Below are 17,222 nucleotides of genomic sequence, written 5' to 3' on the forward strand. Positions count from 1 at the left end.
ATAGACAAGATTAATATAGACTTAAGTGTGTGATATGGGCTGTTTTGGTAAATGCATATTTGTATTCTGATTAGAAAAGAACATCAGACAGTTGGCCATTCATATGCAATATAAAAGAACATTCAGGGACAGTTTTGCCTTTGGCCTATATTAACTCTACAATTTATTTGATAATATAGTCTGAAGAGATTTGGACCACTTGGTCATCCCACAGAACGTTACGCTGATCTATTACATCAAAACATCATGAGTGACTAACTAGGAAAAACAAGAGGTGGCTAGGATGCTGGAGGCCTTGGTAAAACACAAGTGCATCAGATGGTGAGGGAGAAACCCTATGAAGATTTAGGGACCTCCTCCTTCAGTGAAGATTTTGGGGTTCAATGGTTACGGGTGTTCCAGGATATCATTCCAACATAAACAACTGTTTCTTTTATCTCCTATTTTAGAGAAAGAAGCACAAAGCCTCTTAGGTTTCTTTGTGTTCTAGAGGTACCACATTCCAAACCTAAGAATACTGCTCTAGCCTCCTACTACTATTCTATGTTGTATCTAAATTTACAATTGACTCATAGTAACTGTGATGCAACAGTGTGCTAGGGTTATTACCCTGCTTTTTTACCAGCCTAGAGCCCCCTTTTTGCTACTTGACTAGCAAATAATTCACTTTTGGAATCCTTTTCTTAAATATCTCATTTTAAAGATCATTTCTGTAGCCGATTGGGTTAGTTTGGGCAGCCCCAGAAATAGAATCTGAAGCCAGTTTTCAAATATCTGTGGTTTGTTGATTACCTTCCCTTTGCTGTCTCAATCTCTCATCCCTTACTGGCATTTTCCTTATTTCAGAAATAGAGTGCATTATCAAGTTTGTTGCTATGAAAATGACTGAAGTTTAATTCTGCTGGGAAGCTCAGGTGCCACACGTGACTCAGAATCATTCCAACTTGAGCCAAGGGGATCTAAGATCTCTATATACTATTTCCCATCATTCATTGCTTGAGGGTTATTCCAAGGGGGTGTTGATTTCCTGACATTTTTCAGTCTCCCACGACTGCTTTGATTCTAAGTGGACTTTGGGCAAACAAAGATGCTGGATGATGTGCACAGAATTGGTAAGTGGGAGGTGACATAGATGGGGCACCAACAACATATGCTATAGCAAACTTGACCAAATTCTTTACATAAATTTTTATGTTGAATAATTTTAGCTAATTCCTTTTATTTCTTTTCTTGCTCTCCATTGGGTAAGTCAAATTTTCTTTTGCTAGTTTTGGTAGTTATGCATTCTATTCATGTGCGTTAAACCTACATTTTTATGGCTATAACAAGTGTCTTTCCCCCAAATAGAAGTGAAATGTTATGAAAGATTTTTTTGGTCCATCTTCCCTCCATCATGCCCTCCCATCCGGATTCAATACATACACAGTGTTATTGTCTTGAATTTTGGTTCTGAGTTGGTAATGCAGTACTGTTCATGCTTGCTTTTCTTTCCACAAAACTTTGTGGTGAAAATGTAACAAGTAATGAAGTTGGTTGAGGAATCCAGGAAGTATTTAGAGAGGTGGCAAGACAAGGGAGACAAGTAGAGCTGTCAGCTCCTGTCACTATTCAATGTGACCAGTTCATAACTTTGACCATACTTCATGGGGAAGGTTGACTCTAGAGAAAGAGCAGAGTAGAATATGGCTGGAGACTTGGTAGATGTAGCTCTGGAGTCAGGTGACTGTATCACAAGTCCCTTGAATAAGCTCAGTAGTCGCTCCCAGGAAGCCCCAAAAGGCTTCTATTCTTCATCTCTAACTTCTTCTCTTGACTTTTCATATGAGGAGCTAAAACAAGAGGGAAGAAGAGTGAACATGCTTAGTACCTCATTACCAGAAGTGAGTTCTTACATAGTTCTTACATATTCCCTTACATAGTTCTTACATATTCCCTTTCTTACCCTAACTGGACTCAGGTCACTTTAAGTTATTATGAAAGTTTGGGACCATCTGAGTAAAGAGAGTATTACTTTATTCCCTGACCTCTATCATGTTGTGTTCAATTTCCTATTTTGTACTTCACAGTACAGACGAGTTCAGTAAACTGGCTACAAAGGACTATATTTCTTTGCTCATCCTCTGCAACAGTTCCAAAACTCCACTTGCCATGCCGCCTCAATTTTTGTATCCCTTCTCCTTCGTCCCATCCTTTGTATAAAACTCAACTGCATCTGATTGTTCTTCCCTCTGATCTCAGGATATCCTGGGGTCAAGGCCAACTTTTCTAGTGTTTTAATGTTTTTAACATTTCCCACCTAACACTTAACTCATCAGTTATGCATTCTCTTCAGATCTCCAGCCCCACTTGTCTCTTTCTCAGCCCATAAATAAGTCTGTCTTTCTACTTATTTCTTTATTTCCTTCTGACTTTTCATCCTCTGCAATCTGGCTCAGCACCATACCACAAATTATAGACCTTCAACTCCCCCAATCACAAATAAATGCATTTCATTAATGAGGTTTAAAAAAGTGCCTACTCCCTGTTATTCCTCTATGCTAATTTTTATATGCTAACCTGGCTAGCCTACAGTCCTCAATTATTCAAAGACTAATCTAGGTGTTGTTGGAAAGGTAATCAATAGGTGTGATTAAGTCCATAATTCATTGTTCAGGATAATATCACTTACTTAAAATCAATCTAATGAGCCTAATTCAATTAGTTAAATGGTCTTAAAAGCAGACCTGCGGCCTCTCTGATGAAGTAATTCTACTCATGGACAGAAGTTTCAGCTGTGCTTCAGTTCTATTCTGAGTTTCCTAAAAGCTTTTCCTATGGATTTGAAGTTGCATAGCCAGCCTTTGCAATGGGGTACTAGCACAGTTGGATACTAATAATCAAATACATATAGAAGGTGAGGTTCTAGATGACCATGTATTTGCTACTGTAACACATTTTTGTCAAATTAGGAAGTATAATGGGGTTGGCCAAATGCTTTTGACTGTCCTAAAGAAGTGAAAACTGCTCAAGGCTTTAAATTGCCAGCTAAAACTCTATATAAAATCCTGAAAATTTTCATATCTGTCCTTAAAGAAACCTTTGCCTACTGTAGCTATAGGGCCAAAACTTCTGAAAACCAAACCCAGAGTCTCATCCTATGAAGGGCCAAATCTCAATGCAAATTGAATTCCCAACCTCACAGGATATCTTCTGTTAATGTGAGTACATTGATAAAGAATGAGATTCCAAATATTGGAATGGAGACATTTGGGCAAATCCCAACAAACTGGAGATATCAAACCCCTAAATGAGTCTTCTTGACAGTAGAAGCTGCCTTTCTACCCATCTGAGAAGGTTAGCACTTTGCTTGAGATACTTTCCTTTATAGGCACTGCTGATTCTCTTTAAGACCTGGCCCTGGAAAAAAAAAAAAAATAAGACCTGGCCCTGCCACCTCTCCTGATTTCCAAATCTAGAAACAAACTAGACTCAGGTTCTAGAAACTCCCAAAGGATGAGATAAACAAGTGACCCATGAGGAGGTATACTACAAACATAACTGCATGATTTTTTTTCTGTCCAATTTCTACTCTAAGGAGATCTCTAAGGATCTCAGTGTGGGATGGTGATGGAAAGAATATAAAGTTGGATCAGTCTGAACCTATTGATATGGCTAAGCCTTAATTCCGGGTCCAATGTTTTAGGACTAGAAAGTTTCTAGTATTTTGTCTGAAACATAGACTGAAAGGTGGTGGCCTATACTAAATGAAATTGAAATGCCAGAATTGCCTTGATATACTATAGAAGATGGTATCCAAAGCCTTAAAGAAAATGGAATATTAGAATAGCTTTATAAGGTAGGACCTTCTCACTTACCCAAGAGGGTCTAGAGGACACAATTCTCAACTCAATTTTGAGAGCATCATTGAAGAGTTCTGTAGTCAACTTGTTGTAAATCAAATTACAATGGGAACTGCTGCCATACAACTAGTATCTCAAAATGCAATGGGAGATAATGGGATCCTGGGGTGGTAGGAGCTTACTGGCAACACTTAATCACCAAATACAGGGTAAGCATAGCTACCAAAGTAGACAGTAAAGCCAAGGCAGTAATCAGAATATTTTGACTTGCAAAGATGTGTGTTGTTGTTTAGTTGATCATGATATCCCCAGAGAAGAAACAAATGGGCAGCCTGGTAAATTTCTGTTCTATTAAAGTAGAGGGTCTACTTCTAAATGGTAAAGTTTAACTTGAATCTCACACACAAAAGTAATGGGCATTCAATTTCCAGGCTTGAGCCAGTGTACAGATCAAAAATTTCATGGAGTCTTGGTCCCTTTGAGAAATCACCTTCCTACACTGCCAGATTGAACACTTTTAATCTTTTCCCCAGCATTCCCTAAATAGACCACAGTGACGTTGAGGACCATTGTCTAATAATAATTCCTGAGAAGTCTGTTTCCTTTTCCTCAATGCACAGTCACACCGGGAAATGGCCACGGGTCCACCAGTCACAGTAGGGGCTAGTTGAAGTAATGTAATGGGATTTAGCTAAGGTATATCTCACAGTGGGTCCAGTGAATCCCAAACCCATCCTTTGGTTCTTTCCTCAGTTCTAGAATGTGTGATGGTAATAGATCTACTTAGTAATAGGCAAAATCTCCACATTAGTTCCCTGACCTATAGAGCAAAGCAACTTGTATTGCCTTTACTTACAAAAATAGTAAACCAAAAGCAATGCCACATTCTGGAGATAAGTACCACTATGAAGGACTTGAAAGACACAAGGATGGTAATTTCAACCATGTCGCTATTCAAGTTGCTTATTTGGCTTGCACATAAAACAGATGGATCTTGGAGAACCAGAATTGTTACAAACTTGGGTGGTGATTCCAAATTCAGCCAATGTTACAGATGTGACTTCTCTGTTTGAGCACATCCTCTGGTACCTAATATATAGCTATTGATTTGGCAAATGCATTTTACTCTGTACTTGTTAGTAAGAAAAGAAAAGAAAAACAACCAGAAGCAGTTTGCTTTCAGGTGGCAAGGCCAGTGATATACTTTCACTGTTCTACCTTAAGACCTCACTGTGTCATAATATGTCATAATTTAGTACAGAGGGATTAATCACCTTTTTCTTGAGACATTATGCTGGTTCTTTACATTAATGATATTATGCTGATTGGACCTGGTGGTCAGGAAGTAGTAACTACTTTAAAAATAATGGTAAGACATTTGCATATTAGAGGGTAGGAAGTAAATATTACAGAACTTTAAAATCCTTCCACTTAAGTGAAAATTCTAAGAATCCAGTGATATGGGGTGTGTGAGAATATTTACTAAGGTGAAAAAGAAGTGGTTGCACCTAGATTTCCTACCACTGAAAAAGCACAATGTTTAATGGGTCTTGTAGATTTTGGAAGCAATAAGTGTATCTTCATTGGCACATGCTACTGTAGCCCGTTTACCAAATAACTTAAAAAGGTGCTAGCTTTGAGGGTTACCCAGAGCAAGAGAACCTTTTTCTATGCAAACTTCTCTGTCACTGGCCATTTGATCCGGCAGATGTAACGGTGCTTGAAGTGCCATTGATTGGAAGAGATCTCATTTAGAGCCTTTGGTAGGCCCCTAGAGGCGAATCACAGCACAAACACTTAGCATTTTGGGATGAAGCTCTATCATCCTCTGTGGATAGTTAATTTCATTCTGAGGAATAGCTCTTGATCTGCTACCAGGCCCTAGAAGAGACTGAATGCATAACCATGTGCCAACAAGTTATCATATGACCTGAGCTGCATCGTAAACTGGTGTTGACTGACCCAACAAACCATGAAACTGAGCATGCATAGCAACACTACGTTTACAACAGAAGTGGAACATACAAAATCAGGTTTAAGCAGACCCTGAAGGCACAATTAGCCTGAGGAATTAATTGGTCTAACTATCCAGGGCTCCCACGGTTGCTATATTACCTTCTTTCTCCCATTCATACCTATAGTCTCATGGTGATTTCAGTTGACTGAAAACAAAATTCAGGCCTGATTGACAGATTGTTCTGCATGATATGCAGTCATTAAAAGTGACAGCTGCAGCATTATAGCTCCTTTCTGGGACATTCTCAAAGGATAGTGGTGAAGAAAAATACTGCCAGTGGGCAGAACTTTATAAACAATGTACCTGGTTGTTCACTTTGCTTGGGGGAGAAATGTTTAGAGCTACGAGTCTAAACAAATCTATAAGCTGTGGCCCATGGTTTGACTGGATACAACCAAGGAAGTGAAAGACCTACACTCTGAATACTTTAAGACATTGATGAAAGAAATTGAATAAGACAAATACCATTTCTTTTATTTTTTTAGAATGATTTGGAAGAATAGGTATATTAACTATTTTTTAAATACTTGGTAGAATTTACCTGTAAAGCTATTTGGTCCTGAACTTGTGTTTGTGAGTTTTTGATTACCAATTCAACTTTGTTACTAGTAATTAGTCTGTTCAAATTTTCTATTTCTTTTCATTTCAGTTTCTTTTGTTTTTTTTTTTTAAGTATAAAACATTATTTATTTTTTTTAAAAAAATGGTTTATTTAATTATTTTTATTGGAGTTCAATTTGCTAACATATATAGCATAACACCCAGTGCTCATCCTGCCAAGTGTCCCTCTCAGTGCCTATCACAAAGTCACCCCAACCCCCACCTACCTCCCCTACCACTACCCCTTGTTCATTTCCCAGAGTTGGGTGTCTCTCATGTTCTGTCATCCTCACTGATATTTTCACTCATTTTCTCTCCTTTCCCTTTATTCCCTTTCACTAATTTTTATATTCCCCAAATGAATGAGACCATATAATGTTTGTCCTTTTCCGATTGACTTATTTCACTCAGCATAATACCCTCCAGGTCCATCCACATCGAAGCAAATGGTGGGTATTTGTCATTTCTAATGGCTGAGGAATATTCCATTGTATACATAGACCACATCTTCTTTATCAATTCATCTTTCGATGGACACCGAGGCTCCTTCCACAGTTTGGTTATTGTGGACATTGCTGCTAGAAACATCGGGGTGCAGGTGTCCTGGCGTTTCACTGCATCTGAATCTTTTGGGTAAATCCCCGACAGTGCAATTGCTGGGTCGTAGGGCAGGTCTATTTTTAACTCTTTGAGGAACCTCCACACAGCTTTCCAGAGTGGCTGCACCAGTTCACATTCCCACCAACAGTGTAAGAGGGTTCCCTTTTCTCCGCATCCTCTCCAACATTTATGGTTTCCTGCCTTGTTAATTTTCCCCATTCTCACTGGTGTGAGGTGGTATCTCATTGTGGTTTTGATTTATATTGCCCTGATGGCAAGTGATGTGGAGCATTTTCGCATGTGCTTGTGGACATGTCTATGTCTTCTTTGGTGAAATTTCTGTTCATGTCTTTTGCCCATTTCATGACTGGATTGTTTGTTTCTTTGCTGTTGAGTTCAGTTCTTTATAGATCTTGGATACTAGCCCTTTATCTGGTAGGTCATTTGCAAATGTCTTCTCCCATTCTGTAGGTTGTCTTTTAGTTTTGTTGACTGTATCCTTTGCTGTGCAAAAGCATCTTATCTTGATGAAGTCCCAATAGTTCATTTTTGCTTTTGTTTCTCTTGCCTTCATGGATGTACCTTGCAAGAAGTTGCTGTGGCCAAGTTCAAAAAGGGTGTTGCCTGTGTTCTCCTCTAGGATTTTGATGGATTCTTCTCTCACATTTAGATCTTTCATACATTTTGAGTTTATCTTTGTGTATGGTGTAAGAGAATGGTCTAGTTTTATTCTTCTGCATGTGGTTGTCCAATTTTCTCAACACCATTTATTAAGGAGACTGTCTTTTTTCCAGTGGATAGTCTTTCCTGCTTTGTCGAATATTAGTTGACCCTAAAGTTGAGGGTCCACTTCTGGATTCTCTATTCTGTTCCATTGATCTATGTGTCTGTTTCTCTGCCAGTACCACACTGTCTTGTAGTACAACCTGAAATTTAGCATTGTGATGCCCCCAGCTATGGTTCTCCTTTTTAATATTCCCCTGGCTATTTGGGGTCTTTTCTGAATCCACACAAGTCTTTTTTTTTTTTTTTTATCTACGATAGTCACACACACACACACACACACACACACACACACACACACAGAGGCAGAGACACAGGCAGAGGGAGAAGCAGGCTCCATGCACCGGAAGCCCAACGTGGGATTTGATCCCGGGTCTCCAGGATCACGCCCTGGGCCAAAGGCTGGCGCCAAACTGCTCCGCCACCCAGGGATCCCAATCCACACAAGTCTTAAGATGATTTGTTCCAACTCTCTGAAGAAAGTCCATGGTATTTGGAGAGGGATTGCATCCAATGTGTAAATTTCCCTGCGTAACATTGACATTTTCACAATATTAATTCTTTCAATTCATGAACATGGAATATTTTTCCATCTCTTTCTGTTGTCCTCAATTTCTTTCAGAAGTGTTCTGTAGTTTTTAGGGTATAGATCCTTTACCTCTTTGGTCAGGTTTATTCCTAGGTATCTTATGCTTTTGGGTGCAATTGTAAATGGGATTGACTCCTTAGTTTCTCTTTCTTCAGTCTCATTGTTAGTGTATAGAAATGCCACTGACTTCTGGGCATTGATTTTGTATCCTGCCATGCTGCCAAATTGGAGTATGAGCTCTAGCAATCTTGGGGTGGAGGCTTTTGGGTTTTCTATGTACAGGATCATGTTATCTGTGTAGAGGGAAATTTTGACTTCTTCTTTGCTAAATTGAATGCCTTTATTTCTTTTTGTTGCCTGATTTCTGAGGCTAGGACTTCCAGTACTATGTTGAATAGCAGTGGTGAGAGTGGACATCCCTGTCGTGTTCCTGATCTTAGGGGAAAGGCTCTCAGTGTTTCCCCATTGAGAATGATATTTGCTGTGGGCTTTTCGTAGATGGCTTTTAAGATGCTGAGGAATGTTTGCTCTAACCCTACACTCTGAAGAGTTTCGATTAGGAATGGATGCTGTACTTTGTCAAATGCTTTCTCTACATTTATTGAGAGGATCATATGGTTCTTGTTTTTTCTCTTGCTGATATGATCAGTCACATTGATTGTTTTACGAGTGTTGAACCAGCCTTGTGTCCCAGGGATAAATCCCACTTGGTCAAGGTGAATAATCTTCTTAATGTATTGTTGGATCCTATTGGCTAGTATCTTGTTGAGAATTTTTGCATCCATGTTCATCAGGGATATTGGTCTATAATTCTCCTTTTTGGTGGGGTCTTTGTCTGGTTTTGGAATTAAGGTGATGCTGGCCTCAGAGAACGAGTTTGGAAGTACTCCATCTCTTTCTATCTTTCCAAACAGCTTTAGTAGAATAGGTATGGTTTCTTCTTTAAACGTTTGATAGAATTCCCCAGGGAAGCCATCTGGCCCTGGACTTTTGTGTCTTGGGAGGTTTTTGATGACTGCTTCAATTTCCTCCCTGGTTATTGGCCTGTTCACATTTTCTATTTCTTCCTGTTCCAGTTTTGGTAGTTTTTGGTTTTCCAGAAATGCGTCCATTTCTTTAGATTGCCTAATTTATTGGCGTATAGCTGCTCATAATAAGTGTTTAAGATTGTTTGTATTTCCTTGGTATTGGTAGTGATCTCTCCTTTCTCATTCATGATTTTATTAATTTGAGTCTTTTCTCTCTTCTTTTTAATAAGGCTGGCTAATGGTTTATCTATCTTATTAATTCTTTCAAAGAACCAACTCCTGGTTTTGTTGATCTGTTCCACAGTTCTTCTGGTCTCTATTTCATTGAGTTCTGCTTGAATCTTTATTAACTTTCTTCTTCTGCTGGGTGTAGGATCTATTTGCTGTTTTTTCTCCAGCTCCTTTAGGTGCAAGGTTAGCTTTTGTATTTGAGTTCTTTCCAGTTTTTGGATGGATGCTTGTATTGGTGATGTATTTCCCCCTCAGGACTGCTTTTGCTGTATCCCAAAGATTTTGAACGGTTGTAGCTTCATTCTCATTAGTTTCCATGAATCTTTTAAATTCTTTTCTAATTTCCTGGTTGACCCTTTCATCTTTTAGCGGGTTGGTCCTTAAACTCCACGTGTTTGAAATCCTTCCAAACTTCTTCTTGGATTTAGTTCTAATTTCAAAGCATTATGATCTGAAAATACGCAGGGTATGATCCCAATCTTTTGGTATCAGTTAAGACCTGATTTGTGACCCAGTATATGGTCTATTCTGGAGAAAGCTCCTTGTGCACTTGAGAAGAATGTGTATTCAGTTGCGTTTGGATGTAAAATTCTGTAGATATCTGTGAAATCCATCTGGTCCAGTGTATCATTTAAAGCTCTTGTTTCTTTGGAGATGTGCTTAGAAGATCTGTCGATTGTAGAGAACACTGTGTTCAAGTCACCAAGTATAAGTGTATTATTATCTAAGTATGTCTTAACTTTGGTTATTAATTGATTGATATACTTGGCAGCTCCCACATTTGGGGCGTAAATATTCATGATTGTTAGGTCTTCTTGTTGGATAGATCCTTAAGTGTGATATAGTATCCCTCTATAGTAAAAGTGTTATTCAAACTACAAAAATGTTATTTTATGTTACTGTAAAATAATAACGTTATATTATGGGATATTGAGATATAAGCTCTAAACAAGGTGTAGATGGTTCTCTAGTTCAATACATTTTCATATTTCATCTACCTGGAAAATGTCTGTTCTGCATGTTTTCTATCACGTTTAACTTGCAGTATGGTGTCTATTATAATAGAAGTAGTTTTATCTGATTTTTGCTATTTATTATCCTTTCCTGCTTTTCAGGTTGAGGAGGCATTATATGTGTTCATAAGTCCTTCTGATATAAAATTTCTTTCCTTCTGATATAAAATTCTTACTTTGTTCCCATTGAAGGCGCTTCTGCGCCCACAGATGGGAAGTGTGTGTGGATGCTTTGAAGGTCATAGGGATATTACTAATTTTTTGTGTGTGTAATGTACTAAAACTCTGGATGATACTTATCTAGATCTAGATCTACATCTACATCTTAGTTCACCTGATGTATTTGACCCGCACTTCTGTTTCTCAGCACCTGGTTAACTGAATATTTTTCCACTTGGAGAAGCAGACCCCTCACAGCTGAGGCCCCTCAGATGCCCTGATCATAAGGAAACCTTGAAAATACAAGGTCCACAAACTTTCCTCCCTGCATGTGTATGCATGCCCGTGTGCATACATGCGTGCACCTGCTGGAGGTTACTCGTGAAAAGTATCTTACTCGTGAAAAGATCTCTTACTACAGACTTTGGGATAAACTTTAATTTATCTGATATAAGGATGGCTACCCCAGCTTTATTTTGAGGACAATTTGAATGGTAAATGGATCTCCAACCTTTATTTTCAGGCTGTAGGTGTCCTTATGTGTAAAATGAGTCTCTTGTAGACAGCAAATAGATGGGTCCTGCTTTTTTATCCAGTCTGAAACCCTGTGCCTTTTGATGGGGTCATTAAGCCCATTGACGTTCAGAGTTACTATTGAAATATATGAATTTAGTGTCATCATGATACCTATTCAGTCCCTGTTTTTGTGGATTGTTTCCTTGCACTTCCTCTTTCTTTTACAGAATCCCCCTTAATATTTCTTGCAGAGCTGGTTTGGAGGTCACATATTCTTTCAGTTACTGCCTATCTTGGAACCTCTTTATCTCTCCTTCTATTCTGAATGAGAGCCTTGCTGGATAAAGTATTCTTGGCTGCAGGTTCTTCTCATTTAGGACCCTGAATATATCCTGCCAGCCCTTTCTGGCCTGCCAGGTCTCTGTGGAGAGGTCTGCTGTTAACCTAATACTTCTCCCCACAAAGGTTAGATCCCTTGTTTCTTGCTGCTTTAAGGATCTTCTCTTTATCTTTGGAATTTACAAGTCACTATTAAATTTCGAGGTGTTGAACGATTTGTATTGATTTTAGGGAAGGATCTCTCTATCTCCTAGATCTGAATGCCTGTTTGCCTCCCCAAGTTAGGGAAGTTCTCAGCTATGATTTGTTCAAGTACACTTTCTGGTGTCTGTCCCTTTTGGCGCCCTCAGGAACCCCAATTAAATGTAGATTTTTTTCCTCTGAGGCTTTAATTTATTTCCCTTAACCTATACTCATGATTTTTTTTTATTTTTTTTATTTTTTTATTTTTATTTTTTTTACTCATGATCTTTTAATTGTTTGTCTCTTTTCTCTTCAGCTTCCTTCCTTGCCATCAACTTGTCTTCTATGTCACTCTCTCTTTCTTCAACCTTGTTAACTCTAGTCGTTAGTTCCTCCAGTTTGGATTGCATCTCATTTAATTGATTTTTAATTTCAGCCTGGTTAGATCTACATTCTGCAGTCGTGAAGTCTTTTGAATCGTTTATGTATTTTTTCTAGAGCCACCAGTAGCTTTATAATTGTGGTTCTGAATTGGCTTTCTGACATTGAATTGTAATCCAAAATTTGCAACTCTGTGGGAGAGAGAGGGCTGTTTCTGATTCTTTCTTTTGTGGTGAGTTTTTCTCTCTAGTCATTTTGCTCAGTGCCGAGTGGCTAAAAACAAGTTGTAGTGGAAAAAGGAGAAAGAGAGAGGGAAAAAAAAGGGGGGGGGGAACAAACAGAAAACAAGGGGGGGGGTTATCCCCTGATTCTATATACTATAAATCCCTCAACTTCCCCTGGAACTTTCCAGCACTTCTTGGTCAAGAACTTGTTCTTCTCCTGTCCTTCCAGTTGGTCTTCTGGGGCAGCGGGGGGGGGGGGGGGGGGGGGGGCTGCTGTGCTGATTTTCAGGTGTGTGCACCTGGGGGAGCTGCCCAGCCCCCTGCCAGGTGCACGACTCAGTGGGAGCTGTTTATCCCGAGGCTCCTTCTCCCTGGTGGCCCTGCTCAGTCTCAGGTACAAGGTGACACCAGGAGGGACAACAACACTGGCAGCGTCCAGCTCTCCAGCCCTGGAGTCAGCTCCCGCAGTCACTACTGCAGCTCACAGTCTGCTGGGGCCTGGATGCTCCGGGGGCGGGGGCGCTGATCTGCACAGCTCGGGGCCTCCGGGCAGCAGGAGCGTCCTCACTGTCCTGTGTCCTCCCGACCTCCGTCTGTCCCGAGGGGAGCGCCGGATCTTGGGCTGTGTCCCCTGGTGCCCTGGTCTCCGCAGGCCCCTCTGTGCGGAGCTGCCACCTGAGCCGCCGCCTGAGCTGCTCCCAGGCCGCGTATCCCCCTCCGCGCAGAGCTGCTGCCCCAGCAGAGGCTTGGCTCCTCCTGGGGTCCCCTGGGTGCCGCCAGCCCTTTCCGGTGCAGGTGGTGTGGCTGCTCTCCCCAGGGCGCAGGTGCTCTGTTAGTGCCCCTGGGAGCCTGAGGGCACCCCCGCCCTCCTGGGATCCTGCCTGAGCTCCCTGCAAGCGCCTTTCCATCCGGGAAGATTGGTGAAGCTCCTGCTTCTCCAGGCGGGACTTTCCTGTCCTGGGGGCACCTGCCTTAGCCCGGCTCTTCGCGGGGCCCCTCCCACTTGGATGCTTTTTTTTAAAAAAAAGATTTTATTTATTTATTCATGAGAAAGGGAGGGGGAGAAGCAGAGACACAGGCAGAGGGAGAAGCAGGCTCCATGCAGGGAGCCCCATGCGGGACTCGATCCTGTGACCCCAGGATCACACCCTGGGCCAAAGGCAGGCGCTAAACTGCTGAGCCACCCAGGGATCCCCTGCTTTTTATTTCTTTATTTTTTTCCCCATCTTCTTACCTTTATAAAAGCGCGAACTCTTCTGTCTGTAGCATTCCAGCTGTTCTCTCTTTAAATCTCAGGTCGAATTCGCAGGTTTTCAGGATGATTTGAAAGTTATCTAGGTAAGTTGGTGGGGACAGGTGACTTGGGGGCCCTACTCTTCTGCCATCTTGCCTTGCCTCCTCTGATTTCAGTTTCTTTTGATTCAGAATGTAAATTCTAGGAATTTATCCATTTGTTCTAGGTTGCCCGATTTTTTGGCATGTAATTTTTCATAATCACCTCTAATTCCTTACATCTGTAGTGTTGGTTATTTTTCTCTCATTTCTGATTTTTGAGTCCTCTATTCTTTTTTTTCTGGATGATTCTGGCTAAAGATTTATCAATTTTGTTTATTTCTTTTCAAAGAATAAGCTCCAGTTTTATTGCTCCTTTTTCTTTGTCTCTCTTTCTGCTCCAATCTGTATTATCTTCCTCTTCCTCCCAGCTTTGGGCTTTGTTCTTTTTTTTCCCCTAGATTTTTCTTTTCTTTTCTTTTCTCTTCTCTTCTTTTCTTTTCTTTTTTTCTTTCTTTTTTTCTTTCTTTCTTTCTTTCTTTCTTTCTTTCTTTCTTTCTTTCTTTCTTTCTTTCTTCTTTCTTTCTCCTTTAGATGTAAGGTTAGGTTGTTCACTTGAGATTTTTTGTTTGAGGCAGGCCTGTAACATCATAAATTTCCATCTTAGAGTTGCTTTTGCTGCTTCCCAAAGATTTTGGACTATTGTGTATTTTCTGGTTTCCTCTGATTTCTTGGTTGACTCATCACTCAGTAGCATGTTTAGCCTTCATGTATGTGTGTTCTTTCCAGATTTTTTTGTAATTTATTTCTAGTTTCATATTGTTGTAGACTAAAATTATATTAAGCATCTTTTCTATCTTAAATTTATTGAGACTAGATTTGTGTCCTAACATGTGATTGATTTTGGAGTGTGTTCCATGAGTGCTTTATCATTATGTAATACCTTTCTATGTGTCTTGCTACAGTGTTTTTTAAGTCTGTTATGTCTCCTTTTTGAACTTGGCCACAGCAACTTCTTGCTAGACACATCTATGAAGGCAAGGGAAATAAAAGCAAAAATGAATTATTGGGACTTAATCAGGATAAAAATCTTCGGCACAGCAAAGGAAACAATCAACAAAACTAAAAGCAACCTACAGAATGGGAGGAGATATTTGGAAATGTATCAGATAAAGGGCTAGGATCCAAGATCCATGAAAAACTTATCAAACTCAACACCCAAGAAACAATCCAGTCATGAAATGGGCAGAAAACATGAACACACATGTCTCCGAAGAAGACATACATATGGCCAACAAGCACATGAAAAAATGTTCCACATCACTTGCCATCAGGGAAATACAAACAAAACCACAATGAGATACCACCTCACACCAGTAAGAATGGCAAAAATTAATAAGACAGCAAACGACAAATGTTGGAGAGGTTGTGGAGAAAGGGGAACCCTTTTCCACTGTTGGTGGGAATGCAAACTAGTACAGCCACTCTGGAAAACACTATGGAGGCTCCTCAAGTTAAAAATAGAGCTACCCTATGACCCAGAAATTGCACTACTGGGTATTTACCCCCCAAATACTGATGTCGTGAAATGCCAGGACACCTACACCCCAATGTTCACAGCAACAAGATCCACAATAGCCAAATTGTGGAAGGAGCCATGATGTCCTTCCACCAATGAATGGATAAAGAAGATGTGGTCTATATATACAATGGAATATTACTCAGCCATCAGAAAGGACGAGTACCCACCATTTGCTTCGACATGGATGGAACTGGAGGGTATTATGCTGAGTGAAAAAGTCAATCAGAGAAAGACAATTATCATATAATTTCACTCATACATGGAATATAAGAAATAGTGAAAGGGATCTTAAAGGAAAGGAAGGGAACTGAGTGAGGAAAAATTAGAGAGGGAGACAAACCATGAGAAACTCCTAAGTCTGAGAAACAAAGAGTTGCAGAAGGGGAGGTGGGTGGGGGATAGGGTAACTGGAGGATGGGCAATGAGGAGGGCACTTGATGGGATGAGCACTGGGTGTTATACTATGTGTTGGCATATAGAATTTAAATAAAACAATTTAAAAAGTAAAGTCTGTTATATCTGATGTTAGTAATGATACCCTGGTTTTTAAAAATTATTTCATTATTCATGGAATATTTTTTCTATCCCTTCACTTTCATTTTATATGTATCTTTAAGTTTGAAGTGAGTCTGTTGCACACAGTGTACAGATTGATGGTGGTGGGGTTTTTAAATCCATTATCATCTTCCATCTTTTGATTGGAGCATTTAATCCATTTACATTTTCTTTGTCATTTTGTTCATTGTTATCTGGTTGTTTTTGTAGCTCTTCATTGTTTTTTCTCTTGTTCTCTTCCCTTGTGGTTTGATGGTTTTCTTTAGTTTTATCCTTGGATTTCTTTCTGTTTTGTGTTTCTGTTAGAGGTTTTTGATTTGTGGTTATCTTTGAATTTATTATAATATCCAATTTATGTAGAAGTCTCTATTAAGTTGGTAGTCATTTAAGGTTGAACATATTCTAAGAGCACTAAATTTTTATTCCTTTCTCCACGTTTTATGTATATGACATTTTACATTTTTATTTTGTGTATCTCTTGACTATTTTTAATAGAACTTATTTTACTACTTTTGTGTTATAAGTTCCATTCTGGGTTTATAAGTAATTAATCTACTACCTTTACTATATGGTTGCCTTTATCTGTGAAATTTTTTCTTTTATGATTTTTATTTTTTTTATTTTTTATTTTTTATTTAAAATTTTTTATTTACTTATTTATGATAGAGAGAGAGAGAGAGAGAGGCAGAGACACAGGCAGAGAGAGAAGCAGGTTCCATGCACCGGGAGCCCAATGTGGGATTTGATCCCGGGTCTCCAGGATCGCGCCCCGGGCCAAAGGCAGGCGCTAAACCGCTGCGCCACCCAGGGATCCCTGATTTTTATTTTTAGTTATGACCATTTTTTTTCCACTTAAAGAATTGTCTTTATTTCAAAGGCTGGTTTAGTGGTGATGAACTTCTTTAACTTTTGTATGTCTGGAAAACTCTTTCTCTTTCCTTCAACTGAAATGATAACCATGCCAGATATTCTTGGTTGTAGGTTTTTTTTTTTTTTTTTTTTTTTTTTAGTTGTAGGTTTTCTTCCTTTAGCTCTTTGAATGCATCATGTCACTCACTACCTTCTCTCATGCAAAGTTTCTGCTAAAAAGCCAGGTGATAGCCCTATGATGTTTCCCTTGTATGTATTTGTTTTCCTTCCTCTTGCTGCTTTTATTTTTATTTAAAGATTTGAGAGAGTGAGCAAATATGAACAAGAGAGGGGGTGCAGAAGAGAGACAGAAGCAGACTCCTCACTGAGCAGGGAGCCTGGCAGGGCTTAATCCCAGGACCCTAAATCATGACCTGAGCCAAAGGCAGACACTTAACCAAC

At 39.6% G+C, this 17,222-nt stretch overlaps 1 long non-coding RNA gene across 1 annotated transcript in view; it reads right to left on the reverse strand.

The window, feature by feature from the left end:
• Positions 1-1,216: 1,216 nt before the first annotated feature.
• LOC144304132 (uncharacterized) overlaps positions 1,217-17,222 on the reverse strand; it is a 72,080-nt gene continuing 56,074 nt past the window's right edge. The window contains exon 4 of the long non-coding RNA XR_013371098.1: positions 1,217-1,829. This is a non-coding gene — a long non-coding RNA (uncharacterized LOC144304132). The remainder of the gene's footprint in view (positions 1,830-17,222) is intronic.

Source organism: Canis aureus, chromosome 33 (genome assembly GCF_053574225.1).
Source record: "Canis aureus isolate CA01 chromosome 33, VMU_Caureus_v.1.0, whole genome shotgun sequence".
Taxonomy (NCBI): Eukaryota; Metazoa; Chordata; class Mammalia; order Carnivora; family Canidae; genus Canis; species Canis aureus.